This window comes from Vanellus vanellus, assembly GCF_965231255.1.
Source record: "Vanellus vanellus genome assembly, chromosome: 2".
NCBI lineage: Eukaryota > Metazoa > Chordata > Aves > Charadriiformes > Charadriidae > Vanellus > Vanellus vanellus.
This window is the reverse complement of record NC_138906.1, coordinates 125,523,387-125,538,836: the sequence shown is the minus strand read 5'-3', so window position 1 is coordinate 125,538,836 and position 15,450 is coordinate 125,523,387. Positions and strand designations below refer to the sequence as shown.

At 37.2% G+C, this 15,450-nt stretch overlaps 1 long non-coding RNA gene across 1 annotated transcript; it reads left to right on the top strand.

The window, feature by feature from the left end:
- The first annotated feature begins 398 nt into the window (after positions 1–398).
- Positions 399–2,830, top strand: LOC309668528. Its single transcript, XR_014268849.1, has 3 exons — positions 399–413; positions 1,593–1,717; positions 2,820–2,830. It is a non-coding gene; the product is annotated as an uncharacterized lncRNA (long non-coding RNA).
- The last annotated feature ends 12,620 nt before the right edge of the window (positions 2,831–15,450 follow it).

The following is a 15,450-nucleotide window of genomic DNA, read 5'->3' as shown; positions in this document are numbered from 1 at the left end:
GCAGGAGACAGGAAAGGAGCTACAATTCAGAGTATAAACCTCTCTGAAGTTTAGTGCCTCCTATTCTTGGTTTAAAAGCTATCTTTCTCTATCTTTCATGCCTCATTTTAGTAATCCCTTTTCACTCCACACAACTTTTGCATAACCTATTCCAGCTGTCATTTTACACAGCAGCTACCAGAGAAGAGAAACATACAGTCCCAGAGTGCACACTGTGAGGACGTATATGACCCACCTGGCAGGAGCCTAGAAAAGGCTAATGAAAACTCTAATTATCTATCGCTGACATGAAGACAATTAGAAACAACTATTGTTACAGACTACATCAGGAGCACTCTCAGGAGGAGCTGTTGAGATTTTAAGCTATGGTGAAAAGGTGCAATGGGATGGAAATAGTCTGCTGAGTTATGAAGGTAAGAAGAAAACCCAGAGAACGCATAAAAGATAATAGGCAGAAATAGTCTCTTGTCACTTATCTTGACCTCTATGAAAAGACACCTGAAGAAGAGTAGAGGCCCTGTTTTTACCTCCAAGAGATGTAGAAAGGATCTGGGGATAAAGGGCCAAGGACGGATACCTTGTGTTTGTGAAAGTCCTTACTAATTCTGATCTGAAAGTGCTCTTGCTTGCGCAGATGGAAAGATCACATATGATGGAAAAACTGTTATACCAGACAGGAGATGGTTATAGCTAACCCCCATATAAAAGATGAGAAGAGATCAAACATTAAAACTCCTATTGAAACGTGCATTTAAGTTCAAAAAGACTAAGGTCCTGACAAAGATTTACTGGTTTGTAGTTACATAGATACTTGGTCAAAAAATGCTGTTCAGCTGAAAGAGTGAGTATTTAGTGTTGACTGATGTGATACCATTTTATCTGCTGTCATGAAAAGAAAATTGAGGTGGCTAAATGTAATAATAACTGCTGCCTTTAAATATTCTTTGGCGGGCATAAATAAGCATTTAAAATATTTACTTTAAAGTCAGGACTAAAACTTAGTGTCCTACACTAATTCTTGTTTAGTTTGAAAGATCTTGTTAAGTGCCACTTTGGCATCTGGTTCCCATCTGTAATATACAGCAACTTTTGTAGTAACAAGAAAAACATTTCTTGTAGTAACAAGAAAATAATTTTACTCTGATTTGAAGCATTTTGTAAATCCTTATTAAGAATATATAGCAATCATGCAGGAATCTTAAAATTATAGGTAGAGTTTGCAGACCTCCTAAACTGGCTTTTGCAACTGTAAGTTACTACAAATTTTCTGGATAAATTGTCTGAATTGCCTGACGCTTCTGTAAAGTATTTTAAATTAAGTTAAATTAAGACCCAAAGAAAATGTTTTAAGATATACAATCCTGAACCTGCAGGCAATGTTTTTCAATATGAAACATTGAAATGAGTTCTAAATGAATCTTTAGCAGCAGGATGCATGAAAATATACTTCTACTCATACAATCTTATGCACAGACACAATTGTACTTAAATTAGTCACTAGTTATTGTGTCCCTCTGGAAACATCTCAATAGGAAACTTTATTTACATTCCTATTTTGACATTCAGTGTGTTTGCAACTTCTCCTTTCCTAGTTGCATCCTGAGAATTGATGTTAAATACAACACTGAGTAATACCAGAACCAGGAAATCCGAAATACATCAGGGAACCATGTCCTGTTGCTTTATCTGGCATCTTTTCTGAATCCTGAAGGGAAAGGCAGGTTCTGTTTTTCACCTCTCCTGCAAAAGGCTACAATAGATCTGACATACGGTTCCCCTTTGATAACTGACCATTGCTAATTACTCCCTGAATTTGGCTTTTGCTGTCACCTGGGCAAATTGCTTTGTAGTAATGTCATGTATTCCTACAAGAAAAAATGTTGTCGCAGGTAGATAAAATATACTAAACGGTATAGTATGTAAAATGTAATTTTCTAATTTAATGTGACTTATGAATACTTAGGCTGTTCTTTCATGTTAGATACTTAACAATACCGTTTTTTAAGAAATTGAGTTAATCTAACTCATCTATGATCTCTGAACTCTTTTTACTAAATGGTACTAGGTTTGCTTGGCTTTTTCAGTCTTCTGCAACCTCAGCTGTCCTGAAGGGGCTCCAAGGGAACTCCTGACAGTTCCTCAGGATAAGCCAATTCTCAGAGCAACCTGAGGCAAATTTCCTTAAACTGGACTGCTTTGAAAACTTTTAATCTAACCTTAAGTTCATATTCACTTATTGATGGAGGTATTGTCTGATATTGCAACACAGAGTGATGACTTGAACAAAAGGATCTTACAGACATTGACCCTCTCATTGTCAGTTTTCTGTCCATTCCAAGAAGTCAGAACTTACCTTTGCTCGACTCTTCTTTTAAGTTATTTATAAAATATTTTCACTATATTTTCTCCCTCTTACCTGTCATGCTTCATCCTGAGTCTCAGATTTTCATATCATTGAACCTAAATACTCTTGTAAGCTTATTTACTCTCCTAATTGGCTTGATCTTCCTTTATTTTCTGTACAACCGCTTGTGCCTGGCATGGTACTTTGTGGTTTGTATAATTTATCCTTGGTGCCCTTTTCCTCAGCATGCTACTAGGGCAGTCTGTACTTACGACTTGTCCATTCTTCAAGGAAAAAGCACTTCGTTTAACTCTTTCCTCCCCCCACCACACCGTCCCAGCTTATCCTTTGTCATATCTTTAACTCAGAATTGAGGCTGCCACACAAGCTGCTTTCATGATGTCTGTTGCATTTATTTCCATATTCTTCTTTCTGCTGTTCCACAGAATGCCAAAATCACTGTTTGCCTTTCCAGGAATGCCAATGGCAAGGACATGTGTTCCTCTTTTCCTGTACTGCTACAGGCAAGAACCTCCAGCAGAGGAATGAGCAGACAGTGTAGAGCAGCTTCTCAGATTGCTACAGCTGGAGGATCAACAGCTCCTCTGTACATGCTCTCTGCTGTGAAGCTCTTCAGTGTTTCAGGACTGGCATTTCTTTGCAGCCTTGCAACCACTTCTAGAACCATATTCTGAACATCAACATGTTAATTACTCTTATCCTTGATTTGTTGGCTGTTCTGATCTGTTCCTTAAATATTTTACAACCAGAGGAAAACAAATGCAAACGTATTAGTCTTAGAAGCTGTTTCTTGCTTGATGTTATTGGGGATGGAATTATGGTCTCAGGTGAAAAACTTTAAACTGATCTTTGCCACTTTTGTATATAACTTATTTCAGATTGAAATAATTAAAACCAGTAGTCTAGAACAAACTTCACGTATTGCCAAATCACACTTGTAGAAGTAATAAAAATTGAAATAAAGTAAGATCTGGTGAATAAAGTTTTATTCACCTTTAGTCAGGCTACTTGAAAAATTCTCAAATTTAACTTTTAAGCAATTACCTGATAATTCACATAGTACATTTTTTTTTCTCTTCTTTGTCCCTGATTCTTCTATCTTTTGAAACATCTTTAATTAAAACAAGTTACCCACTGGGATCTTTATCTAAAATCACTTCTACTTCTCTTATTTTGTTCAGAGATGTCACACAATTCAAGATCGGATGCAATAAATACAGCCTTGAGGCAGTATGCAGCTGTGCTTCTCTTTCACCTGTGCCCATTTCTGTAAAAATATCTGATCGTGTCTTTAATGTTCCAAAAGCGTAGTGGATCTAGGTTAAATCCCAAGAGTCTGACAAGTATCAAGCTGCTTGCTGAATTTTACAATTGCTTGACTCAATAAGAATACAGTGATAAAAATGGAGAGTAGTGCATTTGTGAGCATGTGTTGCTTCAGATGATGGTAACAGGAGAGCTAAAATTCTTTCTCATGCTCCTCCTCTCTTTCTTCTTCCCCTCTTGTCAAACCTGTACACAAACACAATTATTAATGCCATTAACCACATCAGACATACTTATTTTATATTACAGTTTTAAGAGATTCAGAAAACAGAACCTTAGAGTTCAAATCTTGCAGCCTCTGAAAATATTTCATCAAACACTATAAATGTGTATTTTTCTGGTGTTGGTATTTCCACATATGAACCAGTAAAAATAACTGATCCCACAAGCTCTGGTTCATCAAAAATCTCTTGACAAAGTCAAGGCATATTAGCATACTCTAAACTCGTATTGTTACCCTTTAAGAATCTCACAAAGGAAGGTTCAATGTGTTTACTTACATGTGAACAATGAACAACATTGCTATGCAAAAGTAATAAGATCTTTGATGCAAAACGATAATTTCTGCAATTTTATGTTTTATAAGAACTATCCACTTATATCATGATATCTGTTCCTTTTATAAACGTGTGTGTGTGGATGATATGTGAGATTCATCGTAAGCCAGCTCAAGTCAATGTCCTTGGAAAGTCAAAATAATCACTTGTTTCTTTCTTATTCACAATAAATAAAGAAATAAATAATTTAAAAGTAATGTAGGGTAATACTTAAGGAAAAGGCATTTAATTTGGGATGGAGAATTCTAAAATTATATTAAATGAAATTTTCCTCTTCCAAAAGAAAAATTAATTCTAGCATAAAATCTATCTTTAGCAGAAGGAGAAAAGCTAAAGTAGAAGCAAACCTTGACTGTCTGCCAAGGACAGATAAAGCAAATTTTCTAAAGACCTATTTCATAAAGGTTTTAAACTTGCCAAGATTCTTTATAATGCAAGAGGTGAAAATAATGTGAAATTTCATGAGGTAACAATTCAAAGTATATTTCAATCTTATTTTATATGCCATCTCCCCCCATTCACTAGTGATCTTGAGTTTAAGAACCAATATTTGTTAAAGGGCAGGTTCAGATTAAACATTAGGAAGAAGATGAGGATTGGGAAAATGGAGTACCACCCGCAGTAGGTGAAGATCAAGTGCGAGACCACCTGAGGAACCTGAAGGTACACAAGTCCATGGGACCTGATGAGATACATCTGCGGGTCCTGAGGGAGATAGCAGATGAGGTTGTGAAGCCACTAGCCACCATATTTGAGAAGTCGTGGCAATCTGGCGAGGTTCCTGCCAACTGGAAAAGGGGAAACATAACCCCTATTTTCAAAAAGGGTAACAAGGAAGACCCAGGGAACTTCAGGCCAGTCAGTCTCACCTCTGTGCCTGGCAAGATCAAGGAGCAGATCCTCCTGGAAACTCTTCTGAGGCACTGTCCCGATCCAGTGTTGGGGGAGGTTTTGTTATAATTCCAAGGACGAGATTAAGACACTGAAGTCGGTCAAATGTCATACAACCTTTTACTTCGTTTTCTTAACAAAACAGAGAAAGAATGGTAAAAATGGAAGGGAAAGCAAAGGGGAAATGAAAGGGGGGTAAGGAAGGAAACAAAGAAAGGGGGATAAAGTTCGCTACTGCCACCCTGAGTCCAACAGTTTTGGGCTGAGTCTGGGGTCCAGAGATTCTTGCAGCAGGGAGGCGAGGAGAACAAAGAGCTCTGAGAAGCCTGCCAAAAGCATTATATATGGCTTGCTATTGACCAGAAGTGCTGGTCCCTTACAAGCCTCTTCCTGCTCTTTTTGCACCTTTAGTCCTTGTGCAGGCGCACGGAGTCGTCCACTTCCAAGACTGTGAAGAAGATGATCCTTCCAGAAGATGGTGGCATGGCGGCAATGTCGAGACAAAATCACATCTGGTATTGGTTCTCTACAGGCACGTAGAAAACAAGGAGGTGATTGGTGACCGCCAGCATGGCTTCACCAAGGGCAAGTCATGCCTGACAAATTTGGTGGCCATCTACGAAGGCTTTACAGTGACAGTGGACAAGGGAAGACTAACTGATGTCATCTACTTGGACTTGTGCAAAGCGTTTTGACATTGTCCCACACAATATCCTGGTCTCTAAATTGAAGAGACATGGATTCAACAAATGGACCACTCAGTGGATAAAGAACTGGCTGGACAGTCGCACTCAAAGAGTTGAGGTCAACGTCTCAATGTCCAAGTGGAGAGCAGTGATGAGTAGCATTCCTCAGGGGTCGGTACTGGGGCCTGTACTGTTCAACGTCTTTGTCGGCGACATGGACAGTGGGGTCGAGTGCACCCTCAGCAAGTTTGCCAATGACACTAAGCACTTGGGTGAGGTATGCGAGGGGAGGAATGCCATCCAGAGGGAATTGGACAGGCTGGAGAAGTGGGCCCAAGCCAACCTCATGCAGTTCAACAAAGCCAAATGCAAGATCCTACATGTGGGTCGGGGCAATCCCAAGCCCAAATTCAGGCTCGGCAGGTAATGGCTGGAGAGTAGCCCTGAGGAAAAAGACCTGGGGGTGCTGATTGATGAAAAGCTCAACATGAGCCAGCAATGTGCGATTGCAGCCCAGAAAGCCAACTGTATACTGCGCTGCATCACAAGAAGTGCAGCCAGCAGGTCAAAGGAGGTCATTCTGCCCCTCTACTCCACTCTCATGAGACCCCACCTGGAGTACTGCATCCATCTCTGGGGTCCCCAACACAAGAAGGACATGGACCTGCTGGAGCGTGTCCAGAGGAGAGCTACGAGGATGATCCAAGGGCTGGAGCACCTGTCCTATGAGGAGAGGCTGAAAGAGTTGGAGATGTTCAACCTGGAGAAGAGAAGGCTCCGGGGAGACCTTTTTACAGCCTTCCAGTACCTAAAGGGGGCCTACAGGAGAGCTGGGGAAGGACTTTTTACTAGGGCATGTAGCGATAGGATGAGGGGGAATGGCTTTAAACTGGTAGAGGGGAGGTTTATATTAAACATTAGGAAGAAGTTTTTCACTCTGACGGTGGTAAGGCACTGGCACATGTTGCCCAGAGAGGTTGTTGAGACACCATCCCTGGAGGTGTTCAAGGCCAGGCTGGACGTGGCCTTGGGCAACCTGGTCTAGTGGGAGGTGTCCCTGCCTATGGCATGGGGGTTGCAACTTGATGATCTTCAAGGTCCTTTCCAACCCAAACCATTCTATGATTCTATGATTCTATGATTAAACTTTAATATTCTGGAATTAAACATTAATTCCTCAGATTTTTTTAAAAACTGTGGTGTTGGGTTTTTTTCCAGGTGTTTACAGCAACAAAGCAGAACAAAATAAAGTCACAGCAATAAACCCCATAGGAGAACTATAAATAAATGAATACAACACTGATCATAACATTTCACAGTCAAAATTATTTATTATTTATAAAGCAATTGAGAACTAAAGGTAAAGAAGAATCAGACATACATTATTCTATTTTTTGGAATCAAGGATTTATACCTAAAAAGTTGCCAGAATAGACACACACACATGTACACACATATATGTAAAATATCAGATATCAAAAAAAAAAATATTTTTAATCTCTTCAAGCAAACGCTAATGAAATAATTTTTTTAGGAATTTTAATGGGAAGCTGAAACTGTTTATCATGCCAAGAAAAATCTTGAAGACATATTATTTCTGCTTCCTATATGTGCACAGTTCCCAGTTACTTCAGCAATGTGTTGCGTGTACCCAATGTGATGTCCGTGCTTAATAACATGCAGTACATAAAACTTTTTGCATGAAGGATCTGATTTTGATTCCTGAAACAGAGTTCTCAGCTGTGTGCTGGGTATGCTAGTGACTGTAATGTAGTGTTAATATCATCTGATGACACTACTTGCACATCCATAATAAACAGGGACTGAATAAGTTAGAAATTGTTTAATTCCATCAGGTGGAAAGTCACAAGTAACAATCAGATATGTTCAGGTGCCAGGACTGATAAAAAAGAAATTGTGGTCTTCCTTGGAAGGATTTATATGATGGGTAAGAATCCTTGAAAAATGCACAGTCCTTTTCACCCCACCTTTCATGTCACTCTTACAGTCAATACCACTCTTCGTAAGCTCCCTGGACACTAAGTGTTCTTGCACTTTCTAAATGTTCTTGAAGTACAGGGGACCAATGTGCATGTGGGTCAAACAAAGGCAATGGATTTGGCATTGGCTGTAAGATTATCAACATGGACTGGTAAGGAGAATCAAGGCTGAAATAACCTACAGTGATTAAACTGAAGTTAGTGGAAATGACTCTGTTGTTAACATTTACAAAGTATGAACTTGGGACCTTATCTTCAAATGATTAAACCCACAATAGCTGGTAATAATAATGATTTTTTTTTTTTCTTTTTTCTCTAGTTGTTTTTGGTTGCTTGCTTGCTTACTTGCTTGGCTTGCTTTTTGCGGGTTTTTTTTTGTGTTCATTTTTTGTTCTTTTTTTCTTTTTTAATAATTTTCCTCTTAGTGTTGTGCCTGTTTGATATTCACTACATCATTAAGGAGAGAAGAAAGCATAGGAAATGTGGAAGGGCAGAAGCTGCTGCTGGAGAAAGAACTGACAGGCTCAGTATTTTATAGTTTAGTAAAAGTGGACCTCAGTCTTGGAAAAAGTACAATTAACCTTTCTGAAGTAATAAAGTCTGCATTAATTGCTTTTTCTGTCTTGCCCAAAGTGCAGAATTTGTAGCTATTTAGCATACATACATATTTGCTTTTCTTCAAATAGGCTGAACACTGTTGATTGTTCTCCATATATTTTTTCTGAACTTTGATGACAGTTACTTTACACGGAGTGGCACTTCTCTGCTGCTCTGATTTCTCAGGAAACTTTTCTGAATCAGTCAGTGAGGGAGAAGGAACAATATTCTAATTACTGGATGATATTTTACAAAGAATTTTTCTGTTGCCCTAGAAAGTGTGTTTTAAAAGTGTGTTATAAAACAAACATTTTGAGTGTTTGCCAAATGTACCTGGAATGGACAGTTTTGAGTACCAGTCTTTTCAAATAAAAAAATATAAGTGGACAAGACAGACAAAAGAACTGAGAGGTATTATCAAGCCATACCATTAAAAAAAAATATCTATTTACATTTCTTAATGAATATTTAGGTTGTGATATAAGATGTGGTAATGGCAAACACTAAGGGTATGTACGGTTATGGTCTCACTCAGCATGAGAGCTCTAAAGTTAGCTTTATTCTTACAGTAACTTTGCAGTTCTGTTGTCTTTCTTACTGACCTTTCTTATGTATTCCTGGCTAGAAATTGGACCTTTTTCTAGGAAAGGAGTTTTATCTTTCTGTCTTTTAGAAAAGATAAAAAAGAAAATGGTTTCAGAATAACCCGAAAGGAGGATCAGTTCCAGGCCTGTTAAAAAATAACCAAACTTATCTTCATTTCAGACAGAAGTCCAAAGTGTAGATGCAGAGTAAAAACTGAAGGGATTTACAAACTGAAAATGAGCTTTTCAGTAACTTACTCCATTTGTTTAAATCTGATTGATGTTTACTCATAGAATATGTCAATAGAATATTTCTTGGCACTATTCAAAATTAACAGTACCCAACATCATGCAGTTTGCCATTTAATCCAAATGCAAAATCAAGGATGAAATAGATGTCATGTCTCTGAGATAGACATCAAAGAAGAAAGCTCTGAAATAAAATAAAAAAGGTGGAGGAGGCATTAAATGCTGCCAGAAGAGAATTTAAGCTTTGCACCACCTTTGGGAAGCAAGGGCAGATCTTCTTACATCTTTCATAACCTTGAACCTGTAGGGTTTCTTGCATTGGCATATCTGTGATGCTGATTTCTATGCGCAGTGCAGATCACTATGTACAAGCGCAGGTTGGGAAAACAGCCGTGAGCTCTTTGACACATCTTGCTGTACAGATGTGTGGACTGGCAGGGAGTAAAGGGAGTCAGAGCTCAGTGCCTATGAAATGACAAGCCAGCCAGGAGAGCTGACCTCTTCCAATCCGTGCTGCTCCATACTGGAGAAAGCATTAAGATGGAAAAACTCTTTCTAAGTCATTTTTCCCGGGCCTTTACACGGGACTGTAAGGTTACTTCACTATGACAGCTTACCCAGTTCTTTATTATCCAGGATAGCTAATAACTACCATTTTCACTCAGAATAGATTATAAGCAGAAGCGTACTACATATAGAAACTGCAAGATCTCAGAGGTGGACATGAAATTTCTTGTAAGAGATCCAAGCCACCTACTGTGGTTGTGAACACTATAGAAAGCCATGTTGGTAAACTGAACAAATCAGTCCGAAGGACTTAATTTTATTCCGTTATTACTTAACACACTTGCACTGATTTCTGCACAGTCTTACTGAAATATGAAAAAATAAAATAAACAAAAAGAGGGTTTGGGACAGATATTGTACAGAATGAGAAGACAAAAAAGTTTAAAAGTCAACCTATTATCTTGTTTTTATCTGTAACACTGCTGGTCCAAAGAGAACTTCCATTAAGGGCAGCCTTTAGGGACAAGTTTTGAGTATATAACCTGAATACAAAATACTTAGGATCATGCATATTTATCTCCACTAATGAGAGACTAAGTGTTCTATTAGATGACATTCATTTTAAATGGCTAAGTCTCATAAATTGCGTATCTTAAATCATAATTAGGATCTGTGATTAGCTGAGACATTTCAAAAGAGGTACTTGAGGGCTCAGTAAAATAGAAAAGATATATATCAAGATTCAATGGATAAAACACCTTGTTTGCACTACAACCCTTACACATAGAGCAGGAGGGTTGGAATAGAAATGTTAATAGAATTTATAACATGATTCCAAATTTCTCGAACGCTGGAGCTTTAAAACAGTAGCTCTCAGTCTCTTTTTACGGTAATCTCATATTTCTAATATAAAAGGAGAATATAACATCTTCCAAGAAAGGGAGAATGGCCTGTGAGCCCTTACAGCATTCTCATGATATTTTAATGCAGCATATATCTCAGCATGAAGGTCCATGCTTTAAAGTGCAATTACTGTATTGGGAAGTGTTCAAAAGAAAACAATAAAGCCATTCATTCTTTTTTCTCATCCCAAAGTATATCAGGATAAATATATTTTGACCTGAATTACATGAAGTCAAACTGGACTGTGTTGAATAGGAACCAGCTACTAAACATAGTAGAAGTCTTTTTAGGTACAGTGAGAATGGATATGACATACATTCTGAGCAACAAATTAAGCTGTTGAAACTAAATGTTTTGATTGTAATATTAAGTTCCCTGTCTTTTTAAGTTATTATTTGATGCACCAAAATAGTGGATTTTGCATGTGCAGTATTGCTAAGATATGAAAATATTATTTCTTGCATGTCAGCATCCAACTAACCAAATTTCCTTGATTGATTTTGAAACGAGTTATAATATCAAAATATGGGTAAATATTAACAGCAAAAAGAATGTAACACAATTTTTTTTGTGCTTTCAGTTTTTCTTTCTCATGTGAGGGGTTTTACCTTTCAAATATTCAGGGATCTACTTGTCCATTTAATTATTCTTATTTAGTTCAAGTCATTTTTATTATGAGTGTCTTGTGAAATCAGGATTTTTAGCAGATAATTGAGAGAAATAAACCCAAATAAATATACTTCTAAGGAAAATAAAAATTTTCTGATAATTTCTGTGTTGTTTGATTTAGTCTAAATGTGAAACAACACAAGAAAATTTGGAGAACAGGAAAAAAGAGTCACCTAAAGGGAAGATACTTATAAGCCTTCATCTTCACTAGTTTTTATTGATGAGCTATGTAATATAATCTCCTAATAGACTGTCATTTAATCAAGGTTGATAGAAATAGATATAGTAGGGATAGGCACTTCTTAGTTCTTGCAAAGCAGTCTATTTAATTACTGGTTGTGTATTAAGTGTGGGAAGTGTTATATTTTTGTTTACTGAATTTGAGAGGGTCTTTAATATGCTCACAGGTGTTTTTTTAATATAGCTATAAAAAAAGTCACCTTCTTTGAAACTGGCAACATGTATAGAATAAGCTCTATTAACATCAAAGACAACATTTTTAGCAAAATTTATTAAAGAAAATCCTGAGGATTTCAAACAACTCAGCTTATTAGAGAGCATACTTGACAACTGTAGAGTCATAGATGAATGTTTCTGGAAAGGCAACCTTGTGGCAGAAACCTATTAAATGACTAAGAGTTCAATATCCTAGGAATGCAGCAAATTGCACAAACTAAGTCCATATTTTTTCAAATGACATTTAAACCTTGGCAAGCAGGATTGCTATAGCAAAATATAAAGGTGGGTGTATATAGATACATACACATACACAGACCTTGTATGAATTTGCTTTGCTGTAGTCTGAAACAGCAACAACCTCCTACAGAAACAGAGAAATTGAGCTATACGTCCTCTAGTTGCAAATATGCATTCAGAAGCGTGCAAAGCTCCTCCATTGACCGGTTTTATAAAATAGTGGATGCTAGTTTACCACCAGGTTGCTTCAAAAGATGTTTTCGTCACTCGATGTTATGATAGGCCCTATGTAGCCAGTCTTAATTGTCACTTAGAGATTATGTCATTCTGAAATGAATTTACATCTCACATTCTTGTAATGCTCACCTACAGTCTTAGGCCTCTAATTCCTAATTTTGTGTAATGGGCTCAGACCTGCCAATTCCATTTATAGGAGCTGGTACTTTGGGATAATGCACCTTTTATCATTTTTACTTCCAGAAGGAAAACACGGTTTATTCAGCTGGAATCTGAGTTTTCATATCCTTTGTGAAGTTCATTATGCTCATCAGTTTTGAACTTAATGATCTTAACTTCATGATTCATTCCAAGAGACAAGGCAAATTCTACGGTATTAATTCAATCTGCTGCTGTTAGCCTGCTCAGCCAAGATGTATTACATAGCCACACATTTGGAGCTATCTATTGAGTTTTCTATTTTAGCCTGGAAGAATGGCAATCAAACGCAAAGACATGCATGTGGTACTTTTTGGTTCCTTCCTTCTCTGACCTCTGCAGTATTTCACAGAGCTGAAAATCCCACAAAGGGGATTCTGTAAGAAGGCAAGGATGGAAGAATCTGCTCAACTTAAGATCTCTAAACTTATTCCAGAGTGATATTTAGTGTTTGAAGTAATCGTTTAAAATTATGCCTTTTAATCTTCTTGCTTTGAATTTATTTTAAATCCAGTAAACCAGCCAAACTCCAGTGCTTTCTTCCTCCAAACATGCTTACACTTTCTTGAGTTTCATGTCCCATCTGTTTTCCTGAACTATCATGACCCTGTCTTTATTCCATTCAGAACAAAGGAAATATGATTAAGGGAGTGGAAAAAATTGTTTCCAAGAGAGGCAGAATAAAAGCAGCTTTGTTTACAGAAGGCTGGTGCAGAGAATTCCTGAGCTACAAAGTAAACTTTGAGCCTCGCTAGGATAATTATCTCTGTTTCTCCTTAGCAGTGATGCCAGAAAGCTTTGGGAAGCAACATTTTCTTTGCATGCATACTCACAGAATATATTTATCATGGAAACAAAAAGGAATAACACAAGAAGTTTAGTTTGGAATTCAGAGCTGGATCACTTAAGGTAATTTCCACGTCCCAAGCTGCTGTTGTTCCTTCAAAAGCAGGAATAATTCTTCCTCATTATAGCAAACATTTTAGGCAGCAAAAGACAGTTCCTTTTGTGTTTAGTTCCAATTGAACTAGTAGGGCTTCTTCTGTGGTCTTCAATAAAAGTGGAGCTAGTGGTGTGCTAGGCTACCTTCAACGTTGTGAAACTTACTAGGATATTGAAACTTATTGGGATATTTTCAACTAATATCTGCAGAGTCTGCATCTTCTTTATCTATTTTGGTTATAAGCTTATTTTAGATCAAGGAGAGCGGCAGCTACTTTAATCTCTGGTGTCTATATGGTTCGTGGAATGATTTCTAATACAGTAACCCCAGGTTACAAACATCAGTGGTTTTTTGTGAAGGTGAACATGATAAGACCCTCTTGTTAGTTCTAATTCATAAGAAGAAAATAATTTTGGTATCTACGCTACATTCATTACTCCAGGAAAAAAAACATACATTGACAGAAATATTTTGTGCAGTCAGTGAGATCTACTCTTTCTGTGGAATATAACTCTACAGCGAACAGTACAGAGAATTTCTTAGGTAATTTGTTTGCCTTTTTTCCATCTCATGCTGACTTCTCATTGTTGACATAGTCCTTTCCTATTTCTAGGAGGCAGGACCGATGGGGCAGGACTTGTATTAGTACGAGTATGTTTGATTTTGAAGACTTTTGCTAACCATTTAACTAATGGCTTGCCTAAAGAAAGCAAAACACGCAAATAAAGAACACTGGAGTAGTGGGTCTGCTGGGGAAATACTCCATAGAATCAAACTTGATAGAAGAAGAAGCAGAATGTACCAAATATTCACACACTTCAACCTATACTCTGCTTGGCTGAAATAATTTCCTTGTAATTAAATGAATGGTTAAAAGGATAACAGCCGACCACTTTTTTTTTTTTATCACCACCCCCCACCACCACAAAAACACACACACATACCTTCTTTTAACAATCATCTTCTCTTTGTTAAAAAAAAAAAAAAAAATTAAGTAATAAAACACGTAAGGGAATACACGAAATACTTTATAACGGAAGTGAAAAGTGTCTAACAACTTCCTTTTTCATATTACTTGATTTTGGGTCTTAAAAACAGTTTTATCAGCTTATTCTAATTTAATTTATAACATTTATTAAAGAGTCTGTGTACCAGTCAGCTAGTACTTCAGTTACAGGGAGTGAACAACACTTGAAGAACACTTGAATTTTAACTACCCCATGGTTTATTTTAGGTTCGTCTTCCCAGAGGAGCCCTTAGAACTGAGTCATAGGACTGAGGTCTTGCTCTAGTGGCAGGAAATTCTGGCTGTGAGAGACTCTTTCTTTTTACAGTATTACTTGTTGGGTATCTAGAAATACTGGTAATGATATGAGTACAGAGAATTACTCTTTGGCACATGCAGAGTAAATTTGAGGTAATAGCAAGCTCTAAGAGGTAGCCCCTTGTTCTCAATATGTAGCTTTCCTAACTAGAAAGACTGAGCATGACTTGTGTAAGATTAAAAAGAGAAATTAGCTTGCACTTGTTCAGCACAGGTTCAGTGGGCTACCCTTCTATCAACAGTCTTGTCTTACAATGTGTTATTATTTTTTGTAATGGTTAAAATCTTCTTGTTGTCAACTCATAAGTTCATTTTGTGCACTCACACTTAAACATCCCTGTTACCATTTCGACATGTTATTTGATTTAGAGAAAGCCAATTATAATCTGAATTTTAAAATTCCATCTTCCTGAATGTTATTTTTAAGTTACTTGAGTGGAATGACAGTTTTCATTATTCTCTCCGGACGAAAAGAAGAGAAGCAGCTTTATGTGAGTATTTCTTTCAGGATGCTGTCTTCATCTTTAAATTATTTGACACTAAGTCATGGTATTTACCACTTCTAAAAGAGAGAAACAATATACATTCTGTTAGACCACACAGATAAACTTTAAAGGACCGAAGTGAGGATGTGTATTATGGGTAAAAGTTGAGTCTAAACTTTTCTTTTGAAAAGTATTGGAAGAATATATTGAGATAAGATCAGTTAGTCATCATC